The sequence below is a fragment of the Sphaerodactylus townsendi genome, linkage group LG06 (assembly GCF_021028975.2).
Source record: "Sphaerodactylus townsendi isolate TG3544 linkage group LG06, MPM_Stown_v2.3, whole genome shotgun sequence".
Lineage (NCBI taxonomy): Eukaryota > Metazoa > Chordata > Lepidosauria > Squamata > Sphaerodactylidae > Sphaerodactylus > Sphaerodactylus townsendi.
The window spans coordinates 106,478,163-106,492,763 of NC_059430.1; the positions used below are offsets into that span (position 1 = coordinate 106,478,163).

At 41.0% G+C, this 14,601-nt stretch overlaps 1 protein-coding gene across 1 annotated transcript in view; it reads left to right on the forward strand.

Moving 5' to 3' along the window:
- The window catches only part of SCUBE1 (signal peptide, CUB domain and EGF like domain containing 1), a 213,886-nt gene that overhangs the window by 154,523 nt on the left and 44,762 nt on the right, over window positions 1–14,601 (forward strand). The window lies entirely within an intron of this gene.

Consider the following 14,601-nt stretch of genomic DNA (forward strand, 5'->3'; position numbering starts at 1 on the left):
TTAATATCCAATCCAATCCAATCCAAAAACCTTTATTAGGCATAAATCAGAAGTACCATACGTTCCAAGTACAAAAACAGGATCATTGTTATATATCTTGTAGAACATGGATTAAAAATGTAGCAACTGCTTCAGAAATTTCTACATTAGGGCTGTTCAATAGCTTAGACATTTTTTGTTTGTCTGAGAGAAACATAAATTCTAGGGGTAGTAAAGCTCCCAGATCGGTTCTAATATCATTATACCTCAAACAGTAAAGCAGGATATGAGGGATTGAGTCCATAGCATTGGGACAGTACCGACAACAACACTCACTTTGTGGGATGTTAAGGAACCGACCTTGAAGATAGACAGAGGGGAATGAGTTGCACCTTGCTCTTGTCATGACCCATCTGCACTTATAATTAACAAGCTGTTCTAAATGTACAGCAGGGCTAGATTTTGGGGGTGTGATCCCAAAGTATAGAGGGGAACAGGAGCTTTGTGCAGCACTCAGGAGAGATTGGTATTCCTGGTCGTACAGTCTGATCTTTAGATGATGGTAAATTTCCGTGGCGGTAAGCATATGAAGAGTTTATTAATATATGAAGCTGCCTGAAGACAGTTTTTCCTACTCTTTGTCAATTTTGCTAGTGGTGTTTTCTCTGATACCAGGCAAGGGTATCATAAAATACCTCTTCACAAAATGTAACATAATAAATAATAAATGGCAGTCTCCATGTAATATGTTAATTGACATGTAGGCTTGTGGTTCATGTGGTTTGTTGCCTTTGTGACATGGGGGGGGGGGTGTTAGACCACGAGATCTTCTAACTTTGTGTCAATTTTCCAATTGTAGAATTTTCATGTGTTTAGTGGATAATATTGAGTCGGAAGCCACTTGGCGGTACTTAACACACTCAGTTCATCTTCTTTTAGCTGCAAAGTTTTTGTAAATATCTTTGCTTTTTTATGAGGTTTTAGCTTCATTTCATTGGTCAAACTGATGAGCCAAAAAGTTCAGTCAGTAATTCCGAAATTCAGGATCGATCTGGCAGCTTTCTGGCCAGGATATTCACTGTTGTTGCAAAACGTTGTTGTAAATTATTGTCTTATGTGGTGCATTTATATTATATTGTATCCATAACCCATTTTTCATCTGACTTCCAAAACAACTTAGAAGCACTCAAACCTCTCAATATATGTTCTTAGACTCTGAGATACCTCCAGCAGGTAGCCTGGTGGTTGAGGGTGTGCACTAGGCTCCCCCTGCAGAGGAAAGAACATGTGGACTCTGGCGTGGTGGAGGAAAGAAGGCCAACCCACCACAGCTATTCTTCTCTCTCATTTCCATTCACTCTTGATCTTTTCCATGATATGTATTTTGTTGTATGCTATTGTATTCCATCATTAGACACTTGCATCAATGCAATATACATGATTTTCTGAGTAGTTTAATTGTTTTGATATTGATTTATATTGTTACTTGAGTATGCTTAAAATCTACCGTAACTAGCATTTTTAAAATCTCATTCCTACTCCTACGAGCTCTGGGCAGCATTCATTGTAATCCCTTCACTATACTTTGTAAGATAGGTGAGATTGTCAGAGAGGGAAAGGCCCAAGGTGTGCTTCACAGCAAAGTCAAGATTTGAATCTGGGTCTCCCAGATCTTACACAGATACTCTGACCAATACAACATCATAGATCCTTCATTAGCAAATTCTATTATTTTTTTTCATTTCCGGGGTTTTGAGGCTTACTGTTACAGGACAAATAAAGAAAGCAAACTAAAGTCAACAGTGAGCCCAAACAAGAATACTATTGAAGCAGCACATATGAAATACCATGTCAAAATAAAATCTGGCATGAAACAAATTTAATTAATTAATTAATTATGAATAAATTATTTTTTATTATTTTATTATTAATTTTATATATTGCCCTCCCCCTTCAAAGGAAGGTGCTAATTTTGAATTGCCCTCCATGTGATCTGCTTTTGCCCCTGTACAGTTCACTGGGGGAAAAGCTTATAAATGTTTTAAATAAATGAAACCAGCAAAAAGCCCCAATTTTTAACTTTACATCTTGCAGCATGATGGTGCAACTTCCCGTTTCTAATTTGTGTGTGTGTGTGTGTGTGTGTGTGTGTGTGTATGTGTGTCATCAAGTCACAACCAACTTAAAGCGACCCCATATGGTTTTCATGGCAATAGATGTTCAGAGGTAGTTTGCCTGCCTCCGCATTGCCATGCTGGATTTCTTGATCAAGATCGGGCTAGTCTGGACTATCCAGGTTCAGGGCATTCTCTCTTGTTAGAGTACCAAAAAGATGTGTTTTACTAAGAATTGTATCCATTGAACATTCACTGTTTTAATTCTCCTTTATAAGCACTTAGCATCTTTCTCTAAAACAAAAATGAGGTTGGTCTCTCGTGAGCTTGTTTAGATATCTTTGTACAACAGTCCTCAAAAGAGATTGTGTTTTGTTTTTCCAGTGTAAGAGCTCTTCATTTCTCATAGGTTGTTTAATCAGAGAGGTGTTACTTAGAGGTTATGTGACTGGATACTCCTTTAAGCAAACATGTCTTGCTTGTTCTGTCTCATTGCCATGGCTACCCAGCACAGAAAAATGGTGGCACTTGTGTGTTGAAATACTTGAATGCATTGTTGCTGCCGTGGGGTGGGGGGCTTAAGGAGGCTAACAGTTGGATACATTTGAGGAAATTTTTAAAAATATACCACATAAATGATCCCAGGAAGTGAAAAGTTGGGAAGAAAGAGTCCCTACAGAAGTTCCAACTTCTTTAAAAACAAATTCCCCATGCTTGAAGAATTAGTTTATCTGGATATATGAGAGGAAGACAGCAGAAAGGGAATATTTCCTTCAGCCGAGCCATTCAGGTGTTTGAGTACAGAAGGTAGCTCCTCCCCAGGCCCCTTTAGTGGCTAGAGAGTTGCTTCACTGCAGTACCATTGGCGAGTGTGTGCGAAGGAAGCTATCCCATGAGTGGGGTCACTCAGGAGTCTTTCTCCCCCAGTTATCCACTCTTCGGTGGGAAAGACACCTGTCACTGCCCCCATGCTGTCTTTAGCTCAACAGCATTACACTAAAAAGCCTGATTTTTTAAAAAAGCATGGTTTCTCTGAAGTTGTAAAAAACCCACAACCTTATCCTACTTTTTGCATACACTATGGCAGAATGTTCTCCTTACATCTGGGGTCCCTTTAGCATCAATGAGACCCACCGCTCCCCCATCCTTGGGACGGTTTTAATAAGGGTTTTATCGCTGGACACTACTTTATTGTATTGACCGCTGTATTTTAGTGGGTTTTTAAAGTTTTTTATAGTTAATGGAGCCTGTGTTGTTTATTATATTCTATTCTGGTTGTATTTTATTGTGAAGTTATGTTGTGCACTGCCCAGAACCCTTCGGGGGTAGGGCAGAATATAAAATTCAATAATAAATAAATTAAATAAATGAACTAGAATTTCACTTCCCACTCTGCCACTCTGGGTAACTTTGGGCTCATTGTTATCTCTAAGCCTAGCCTCTCCATCTCTCAGCTTAATCATCTCATGTGGTTGTTGTGATGATAAAAAGTGTGTGTGAAGGGAAGAACCATGTACACTGTCCTGATCTTCTTGGAGGAGGGGTAGGATAAAGACCAAGAATATATTTAGTAAGTACATCTTCATCTGAAATTAAATTGGGTCCTGGGACTTTGAGCTTTGGGTTGGTTAAATTTAATGACTTCACATATGGAAGTATGAGGACACAAATGTCCGTTTCAGAAAGTTATTAATCTCTTGAACTTTTAAAAAATTAATTAGTTGGTAGATAATGCTATGGATAGCAAAGTCCTGAAGGGGAATATCTGACACACAAAACCAGATATTTGCATTTGAAAGGACACTCCATTCCACAGGACACTGTAAAGATGGAAGGAGGAAGTGTCAGGACAGTCATTTGTTGAAACCTGCATTAGTCTTTCAGTGTTCAGAGAGAATTGGTGCCCAGGAGGAGGCTTCCCAAATCTCTCCTTATGGAAGAATACAGACTGGCAAACTTTGCTAAGCCCACTCCTATTCACTTTTCAACTGTATAAATTAAGGGAAATAGTTTATCGTATTCTTGAAGGCTTTCCTGGCTAGATTCAACAGACTTGTGTGGGTTTTCTGGGGTGGGTGGTCATGGTCTGGTTGTTTTTGCTCTAACATTTTGCCTGCATCTATGGCTGGCATCTTCAGAAGCATGTCACGGTAAGATGTGTTTCTCTCCATGGCACAGCGTGGAGTGATTGTGTGACGGGGTGTATGTTTTGTCCACCTTATAGGTGGGAAATGGCCAAAAAATGCTTTAATTGGTCATTCACAAAAAATTTATCCAGTAGTTCCCTTTCATTTTGTATAAGGACAAAAGTTCAAATAGTGAACATCAGAAAGGAAGCTTGAGTAAATAAAAGAGCAAATTCGCTATCCGCATGCGTCATCCATGGGAAGACAAGTAGAATCACCTGAGACCATGCTGTCACAGCTCATTGATTCAAGTGTACGCAAACTACTTTTCAAGAGTATATAGAGAAAAAGGATAAATGAAAAATTAATTGAGGACTATTTAAAGCAACAAAATAAAATACTCTTACAGAAGAACAAAGAACATTACTAAATGATCTGATTGTGGTATGTGAAATTATAGAGTGTATTAAAAGAAGTCAATTAAATAAGGCCCCTGGCCCAGATGGTATTCCAATGGCCAATAAATGGCTAAGGGAATGGAGTGTCACAGTGATGAACCCACCATCATTGGGGAGGACTGCTCCCCCATTGGTGGACAACATTCCATTCCCTCCCCAGAGGTGCCACTGCTCTGTGGGCCCCAGAAGCCCTCTTGCCTCCCCACAACCCCCACCAGCCAGCCTTGGCCCATGGAACAACTGTTCCATAGGCTGTAGAAGCTGTCCCACCTCCCCACTCCAAGCATCCCCATTCCACCTTCACCTCAAGCCTCACCTTTCCACCCACCCCAAAACTCACCTTTGAGCTCTGTCTCCTTTCCAAGCCTCTCCCACCCAACTCTCCCCATAACCCAAGCTACATCTTCCAACCTCTCCCACCCCAAAGCATCATCTTGCCCTCCCGCCCCCCCTCCAAGCCTCACTTTCCAATCCTCCCCCACCTTGTCACCCCTTCCACCCCTTCCCCCACCCTAAGCCACACCTTCCAACCCTCCTCCGCCCAAGCCTTCCCATTCCAAACTCCCCCACTCCAAGTTTCACATTTCCACCCTCCTCAAACCTCATCTTCCAACCCCCCCACCACCTTTGCTGCTAGTTTTTTAAATAAAAATTATATTGATGAAATACTACTGCCATTACAGAAAGTAATGAATGAAAAAATAGAAGGAAGGGAGCTTCCTAGCTCATAGAAACTTATATGACATTGATTCTAAAAGGATGCCATGATCTTACAGATGTAAAGAATTATAGACCTATTGCTTTGTTAAACAACAATTATAAAACATCTGCTGATATTTTAGCACAAATATAAACATAATTCTAGAAAATTATATTAACAAGGAACAATCAGGTTTTCTTCCTAAAAATAGATAAGAATTGTAATAAATGTAATAGAATATTTAAATTTGCACATTGAAAAACTGCCTTCAGTTTTCTAAACGTAGAAAAGGCCTCTGATAATGTCAATTGGAAATTTATGCAAAAAAGTTTAGAAAATATAGGACTATTTTCTGAACACAAGGTTTAATGTTAGAGTTAATGAACAATTCTCTCAAGAATGGCAAATATAAAGGGACACGACAAGGATGGCTCCTCTCTCTTCTGTTATTTATTCTAATATTAGAAATGTTAATTACTGGAATTAGAGAGGATGATAATCATTAAACTTTAAGGAATGTGACTAGAGGAGGGCATAATTGGAAGCATAATTGCCTTTTACTATGAAATAAAAATGTCTGAGACATTTAACACTGAAATTCAATAATATTTCATGCATAGTTTGGAGTGCAGTATTTCCCATTTAATGGCATAGGATTCCATTAAGGTGGCCAATGGATCAGTTTAGGCTCAACAGTTAAGGAGCAAAGAGGGAATGAGATTAGTAACATTAAAAATGTTCTATTCTTAACAGAACCAGAAAACTCCAGAATCTTCTATTATGGAGAACTTTCTGAATTCCAAGTTCAGAGCCAGAAACCTTTTTAATTATCAATCCGACAAAACAACAGATCAGGAATGTAACTCAAAATTATTATCAATGGGTAACTGATATGATAAGGGAGGGAGGGAAACTAGGAGTTTTTATAACCTGGAACCTTGTAGATATAACTGTGACTGTCTTTATAATTATAGGATTAAAAAGATTTATCTGATGGGGAGCAGATGAACTTTTCACAGCTCACTAGAATTGAACCATTTTTAAACCTATTGATATTATGATCCCTCAAAGAATATGGTTGCATAGATTTGGAGTGGAAAACAGCCAGATTTTTTTAATCTACTCAGATACTTTACGGATAAAAGGAGAATAGGAGCACCAGTCCTTCAATTATAATATATGGCATTGCACATATATTAATGAACATTCTCAAAATCACAATACAGGAATACATATGCAAATTGTTAAAGCAGTATGAATGTGAAAGAGAAGCCAGAGGCATAGCACCAAGGGGGAAAGGGGGTGCGCAATGCACCAGGGGCGTGCGGGGGCGTGATGCGGCAGGGGCGCAGAGCGCATGCATGCCCCGGACGCAGTTCCCCCTCGCTCCAGCCCTGAGAGAAGCAACCTGAAATGGTGCCAGATAACCCGTTTTCAGCCTCCATATGAAATATCTGAGATATGTGGTGTCTTTTCTATACAAACTTTCCTGGAACAGAAGTTTTTCCCTGAAAAAATAAATGACTTTTTACAAATATGCAGAAAATACCATATACATTGGATTTGTTACATTCTAGAAAGTGGATTGTTGTTTATCAAAAGAAACCCTGCAACTGAAAACTGACAACCATCACATACTGTGGTTTCAATAATCACATGTGCAATATCTTGTTACCCCTGAAATTAAAATGCAAAAAGAGATTTAACTCAATTTGAAAATATAATAAAAATCACCATACATACATATATAAAGCTTTCCCAAAAAATGTATAGAACTTGAACTTTTATTTCTAGACAATAATCCCAAACTTTACAACTGTTAAGAAAGCAGGCTTTGGCTCAGTCTCAGTTAAAAATGTGACCCTCAGTTTTGTCTTCACCTGTGTACGTTTCATCTTCCATAAATATATGAGAATATTGATTAAAATGTTTACATAGTGGTGTTTGACACCTGAAAGGCTACAGCATGTTCTTATCCTGCTTTTTTGCTGGAGAAAATGTAACAATGCTGGATCTTTCTACTATACGCAGTACACGTATATTAACATTTAGTGCTTTTGTGTTGTTTATTTTTATTTGCTTCATTTATACCAGACTTTTCTCCCCAGTGCTGATCCAAAGCAGTTCACAGTTATCCTCACAATAGTCCTGTGAGGTATGTGAGGCTGAAAGTGTTTAACAGGTGTGCACTGTCACCCACCAAGGTTGGCAGAGTAGGAATTTGAACCTACGTCTCCCAGATCCTATCTGACACTCCGACCACTATACTACACTGGCTCTAGATTAGAACAGATACAGTTCATCCAGATTGAGAGAATGAATAATCCCAAACAGATGAGGGATACCATGTGGCTGTATTTCAATAACACCGGTCTGCTCAGAAAACTTACAGGTACTCTACCCATGGATACAGATACCTGCTTTCCCAACAAGGAAAATGCACCCCACTCAGGTAAGCAAGGGTGGGGGACTCCCGGCCTCAAACCAGAACATCTGCAACTATTTCCTCCTATCTCCTTGCACCTATTCTGCATTTTGCCTAATAATCCCATAACTGTAGCTAGTAGTGAGTGCTGAAAGAGGTGGGAGGTTAGCAGATAGGTTGGCGCCCCTGTGCTGTGGCTGCACTGTCACTGCAGAACTATACTAGGGTCACCCTGTTCTCTGAAGATGGGAAACACAGGAAGCCAAACTTCAGTTCAGGTTGACTACCAGCCATCCCACTTTCAGTATGTGGGGATCTGAGCAAACCCTCCTGATGCCTCTTACCTTGCAGGCTCAGACTGCCATTGAGCAGCCCCGGCAGAAGATGCAGACGCAGATCCATTGCAGCTCTCTGCAGGGAATAGGTGAGTGTCTGCTCCATAGTTACATTGTGTCCCCCAAAGGAGCACCTCCCCCCCCCATTTGGCGATCCCCTGCAAGATGCAGAGGAGAACTGCAGACCCTGATGAGCACCATGTGGAGAACTCTGGCGACCGCTCGTTATGTACCATCAGTCCAGAACATTTCTTACTACTGTCCTCCTGTCTCTGTTCTCTGTGCAGGCAGCCATCAACCGGGATAGAGGTCAGGAAGGGCTCCATTTCCAGTGCCAAACCAATCACCTGCTGAACCCACAGAGTGAGCAGCTGCAGTGAGCAATGAGGATCTCGCCACTCTGCTAGGAGGCTGCCAGCTAATTCACTTTAGCCTCAGGAGTTGCTTGACCAGCTGTTCAGCCATGCCAGCCATCCCTTGCACGGGAATTTAGTCACTGAGAGAGCTCTGTTTGTCACCTTTTATAGAATGTCAGTGGAGTTTGTGAAGGCACAGGAGCAATGCTGGAATGCGGGAACTGACAATCCAATTGGACTTCATTCCAGTTTTGCTGATGTTGCTCAATGAATGCTTGGATTGCTCTACAACTATGGGCTTTTCCCCACTTGCCATGACCCCCCTATGCTGCGCGCTACTCTCAGCACGCGTCATTTCTGGCGCGCGCCCAGGCTCCCCCCCCGCTCTGCGCGGGGTCATCAAAAGGCGCCGTTTTGAAGAGCGCCAGGAATGACGTGCGCGGGGGGGGGGCGACAGCGGCAGTGTCGGGGCGGCTGCGTTGTCGCCGCCCCTGTAGTGGGGACCCCGCGCTACTTGGCTACAGTAGCGTGCAGCAGAAGTTAAGTGGGAAAACGCCCTATAACTCTGTTTGGGGTTTGACAGAGGAGGCGCAGTTGCCACTCCTTGTTCCATCTTTTGTATTCCGGTCATAACAGAAAGGAGCTTTGGGAGGAGTCCAAGGCAACCACAAGTATTCTGTTGCAAGGGGGAAGGTTTGCCTAGTCCCAGACTGACCACACATTAGTTCTGACTTCTGATAATCTATGCATTTTACTTGGGTCGGGGGTGGGGTGGGGGTACAGGGAAGTTTGCTGGGGAAAACAGAAGCCAATAGTGGAAATGAGCAGCAGAAGATGATATGTGTTATGGGTTTGTGAGGCAGCCAATCTCCTGTGTCCATGTTTGAGAGGGCAAAACTTCAGCTATGTCCAGCTCAACTGCCTTCGGACTTTCCAGCATATTGTAGTGGTTAAGAGCGGTGGACTGTAATCTGGAGTGTCTGGTTTGATCCTCCACATGAGCGGCGGACTCTGGTAAACCAGGTTTGTTTCTCCACTACATATGAAGCCTGCTGGGTGACCTTGGACTAGTCACAGTTCTCTCAGAACTGTCTCAGCCTCACCTACCTCACAAGGTGTCTGTTGTGGGGAAAGGAAGGGAAGGAGTTTGTAAGCTGCTTGGAGACTTCTTCCAGTTGAGAAAGCGGGGGTATAAATCCAAACTACGACTACTACTAGTCTTCTCTTTCACTTCCTCTTCCTCCATCATGAAGGAATCAAACCAGCTGCTGGTAACAACTCAAACCCACATCTTCGTAGCGCCATGGAGCATTTTAATTCCAAGACCCAACTGCTCATGGCAGTGTCTTCCTTGCAAGCTGTGGAGCTAGTGAGTGTTTTCCCTGTGGAAAGAGGCTATGTGCTGCAGCAGTAGATGATAGTTGACAGCACCCATGTGTACCACTCACAGGAGTGTCTGCAACATGCCGTTCCTTGGTGGATGGGTGTTGCTGAGTTTAGGAGAAAATCTGGTGCACTTACTATGTGGTTTAGGGATTGGGGGGTGGGGATACTTGCCCTTTCTGTTCTTTCTCTGTAATTGCTATATGAAGCTGACTAGCAATATCTGTGCCACAACCAGCATAAGCACGCCACTGCTATCATGACTAACGCACGTGATGTTTATTATTTACACCCAGTAAATTACTGTATGTGCTTTTTCTCACACAGATGTTTACAGGATATTTAAATACGTGTGTGTGTTAAGTACTGTCAGGTTGCTTCTGACTTATTGCGACCTTGTAAATTAACTATCTCCAAAACATCCTATCTTTCGCAGCCTTGCTCACATCTTGCAAACTAAAGGTCGTGACTTCTTTTATTGAATTACTCCACCTTTTGTTGGATCTTACTCTTTTCCAGCTGTCTTCAACTTTTCCTAGTGTTATTGTCTTTTCTAGTGATTCTTCTCATAATGTGACCAAACTTCAATTTGGTCACTTTGGCTGCTCAGGAGAGTTCAAGCTTGATTTACTCTTGAACCTATTTATTTGTCTTGACTCAGTTTATTTATTGACTCAGTTTCTGTGGGTTGATCTAGCTTTGCTGATATCCCATCTGATGATTCCCAGTTCAGAATGTCTTGCTCAGATGCCTGAAATGTGTTCGCATTGGGCAACTTGTCATCACAAAATTCTATAATTTGCTCTCCTGCTTCTTTTCATGCTCCTAGCCCAAATTTTCCAGTAATGTTTTATTCTACTTTGTTTCCCATTTTTGTATTTGAGTCACTTAGCAATACATCTTGTTTTTCCTGGACATTTGCACATAAACTTTCAAGTTCTTCCTCTTAGCTTGAAAGATGTTGCGGCAGGCCACTTCATCATCCTGTCTGTTTGTGGCAGGCTCAGGCGGCTTCTTAACTGTGCTGGTCAGCTACCTTTTCTGTGACTCTTTGATGATAGCATATGAAGCTTATTTGCTCAGCCTTAGGAACTCCAGAAAGATGGAGCCTGTTTTCCCTTTTGGTAAATCCCCGTTTCAGGGCACCAGAGAAATGAAGCAAGTTCGACAAACAGAAGTAAAATTTATTAAACAAACTAGATAAGATCAGGAGATATTTCAAATAGAAATCAAGCAGAGGATAACTGTATACAAATTTCAGTATTCGGCACAGTCACAGTTCTTAATCAAGCTTTATAAGTTTCACCGTTGCTTAGATGTCATGAGATGTTCTTTTGTTTAAGATGGTTCAGCTAGAATGTTAATGGCTAATGGATTCACACTGACTTTTGAGTTCTAAAAGGCTGGTACCTTTTCACACAGTACACATGCAGTCTTGACACAGCCTTGATGCACTTCACACAAATCTCTCTCCCGAGCAACTTTAGCAGAACACTAATACTCCAGACTGGGAATCCCCCTATGTGTATAACTCCTAATTGGCTTAGGAATTCTTCTTCATCCAGAAGGTATGTTCCCTTCCCTTTTATTTATGACCACCTGTGGAATGTCTCACTACTATTCCACCCTTAGCTTTGACCACTAAAGAAAATTCCCAGTTCTCCTGTCTATTGTGTGCTTTCAGCAGACACTAAACTCAGTATATTTTAAGTCAGATTCACTTCCTAACTGAAATTCCCCCTGAATAGATATTTAACACGCACAGTTAAGGACTTGATGTTAGCTTTCAAAGATTTTCCTCTCAGAGAGATACTTTCTTCCCCATGAATCAGTTGGGTGCGCCATCAATCAAAGCTCAGGTCAACTAACCCAGTCAGGGTGCTTTCCTGTTTCTAGGAAGTCCCCCCCCCCCACTGTGTTGTGATAGCACCTTGTCCCACTGATTGACTTGCACTTTTAAACTTCTAATTTTTTTGTGCAGCCCATCACAGATGTTTATATTGATAGGCTTTTTATGAAGTCTGATTGGTATTATTTGATCAGATGTTGCATTATAGCCCCTGATTGATTTTGCTGCATCTCACTATTCAAGGAACTTCATTTCTTCTGTGTTTGTTATTTCCTGAGTAAAACACTTTGTAATTTTAAAATTAAAATATAAATCTCATGTAATAATATTATTCATTTTGAATGGTCTTATTTATTAATAAAATTATTCTTAAAACAATTCTGCGGCTGTTGGTGGATATTAAAAAGGTCTGTGGGTCAGTGGTAGATCATTTACTGATAATGCAGAAGGTTCCTAGTTCAATCCTTGGAATTTTCAGTGAAAGGGATCAGGTAGGAGGTGATATGAAAGATCTCATCCTGAAACTGTGGAGAGCCTCTGCCACTCAGAGTAGATAATATTGACCTGGATAGACTATTGGTCTTAATTCAGTATAGGACAGATTCCTGTGTTGAACAGTATGTCTAATATTTTGTATGCCAATTAATATGAAGATAAAGGATTCCTTGGTTTTCTCAGATTATGGAATTGAGAGTTTAAAATTATACAAAAACAACTTCAGTACCAAAAATGCACAACGAATAAACTTCACACAATTTAGAATGTCTTGAATGAATCATTTTCTGTTGTGATAGCCACATTTTCAGGTAATATTAATTATTTTTGCATCTCTTGAGAAGGCTTTATTTCTAGCAATTTTTAAGAAGGTGCTATTGGCTTCCTTAGAAATGATGTGCTTGAATCCTGTTCCCTTTCAAGTGAAAAGTACAAATAACAACTCCACTGTCTATAGAGGAAAGTAATTTTACATGTCTTGTCACCTTTGCTGTCACCATGAGAAGAAATGCAGTGAGAACAGACTTGGCATTACTTATGTCACTGACAGTGTTTTTGCAGTTAACACCACAGCTCTTTCTGCTAGTTTGAAGGTCCTGTTTTCCAAAGGCATCACAATCTTGGCCCCTGTTTTTCCAGTCACTAATAAATTAACAGTTGTTCATTGCATTTAGTGGAACCTTACCAGTTTACAGTTTAATAACCAGCTGTTAACTTACAGTTTAATAACCAGCTAATAACCAGTTGAAATTAAGGGAAGTTCATAAATTCACCTTTTAATTACCCCACTGGGTAAGGAGAAAGGTGTGGCGTAAAAGAGGAAAATGAATAAAGGTCTCAGGAGCTTAACTTTCATGATCTCAGTTAAGCTTTTGCTGCATACAACTGAGTCGTATGCAACAACCAATAGCTCATCAGATTTGCCACATCTCCAGAAATTTTGACCCTGAGATACAAGAGGGAAGCCTGGGAACAAAGAGCTGGTGTCTAGCAGATTATGGGTGGAGTTTGGGATGGAGCCCAGTGGTAGCTGACTGGGGACAAGAGAATGGAAAATTATTATGCTTTGTGGGTCAGTATAAGAGCTTGGCTGTGCATGATAACTTCAGATAACTTTTTGGGTTCAAGGAGGCAGAGTTAATAGCAAATGAATCTCTCTTGCGCTATCAAAGGAAACTGTAAAAGTTGGGGCGGGGGGAATAATCTAATAATAACTGTACATGCCATTTGATGTATTGGTTTCAGACCTGTTGAAAATTTCTCCTTGATTTACTTGGATTTACTTTACTCTTTACAGTGAGATTTACTCACTATCGGCTACATATAAGTTTGATGCAACTGTTATAATGCAACTCACAAGAGAAGCTTAAAGACTATTTAGCATTATTCACAGCTGCTGTTTCTGGATGTTTATTGATAATATTTTGTTTAATTGACATTTTTTCTCCAAATGGCTCATTTAAATCCTCGGGCCAGCTTACAGTACATAAAAAGAGCAACATTAGAAAAAACAAATATCCATAAAACAGGGAGCAGCTAGCAGGTGCTTCTTAACCACATGATAGGAAAAAGGATTTCCTGTTTCCAGGTGAACAAATTCTAAAATGTCAGGAAGTAGCCAGAAAGTAAACTAGGCACAGAGAGATGGGTCAGGCTAAACATTGAATGACAGCAGCAGAGCAAGGAACTAGTGGTCCATGATGCACAATGTGCTTGCTGCATGATGGGGGCGAATGTCCATTGCAGCAAGATTTCTTGTACAAACCTGTTTCTTCAAGTCCCACTTTCACTTTTCATTCTCTCTGCGACAAGCAAGACCACTTGTAGCATGACTTTTATTTTGCTTCGCCACCAGAGCGGGACAGATTTGCCAGTGAGCACAGCTTTGCCCTGGAGATCTTCCCTCTACCCAGAACCAGCCTTCCCTCTCCCTTGTGTCACTTTGCATGTCTTTCCCCTTGCCCCCCGCTTCCATGTTGCCAGCTGCTTCAAGTAACAGAAAAGAAGCTCACTCACACAACACTGATCTCTAATTCTCTTCATATTTCGAGATATCAATATAAAGTGAGTTTGGAAATAACAAGCCCCTATCCTCTAGCTGCAACAGCACCAGCAGCAAGAAGTGTTGTAGGGAGGGGAAAGGGAGAGAATATCTGCTCTAGAACAGTCCTCTTCTCTAGCAGCCTGTGGTCCAGGGAACTGCTTTGCCTCTTTCATTTGTGGGGTGGGAGGATTACTTTTGGAACAGTAATATCAACATAAGTGCAGCTTAAAGGGCTAAGCCAGCAGTCTTGATCGGATGTAATGTGATCTGCGTCTTTAAGAATCACTTGATGAGTAGAGTTAAGAGAACCAGATCTGGAGAGCTCGCTGCAGAAAAA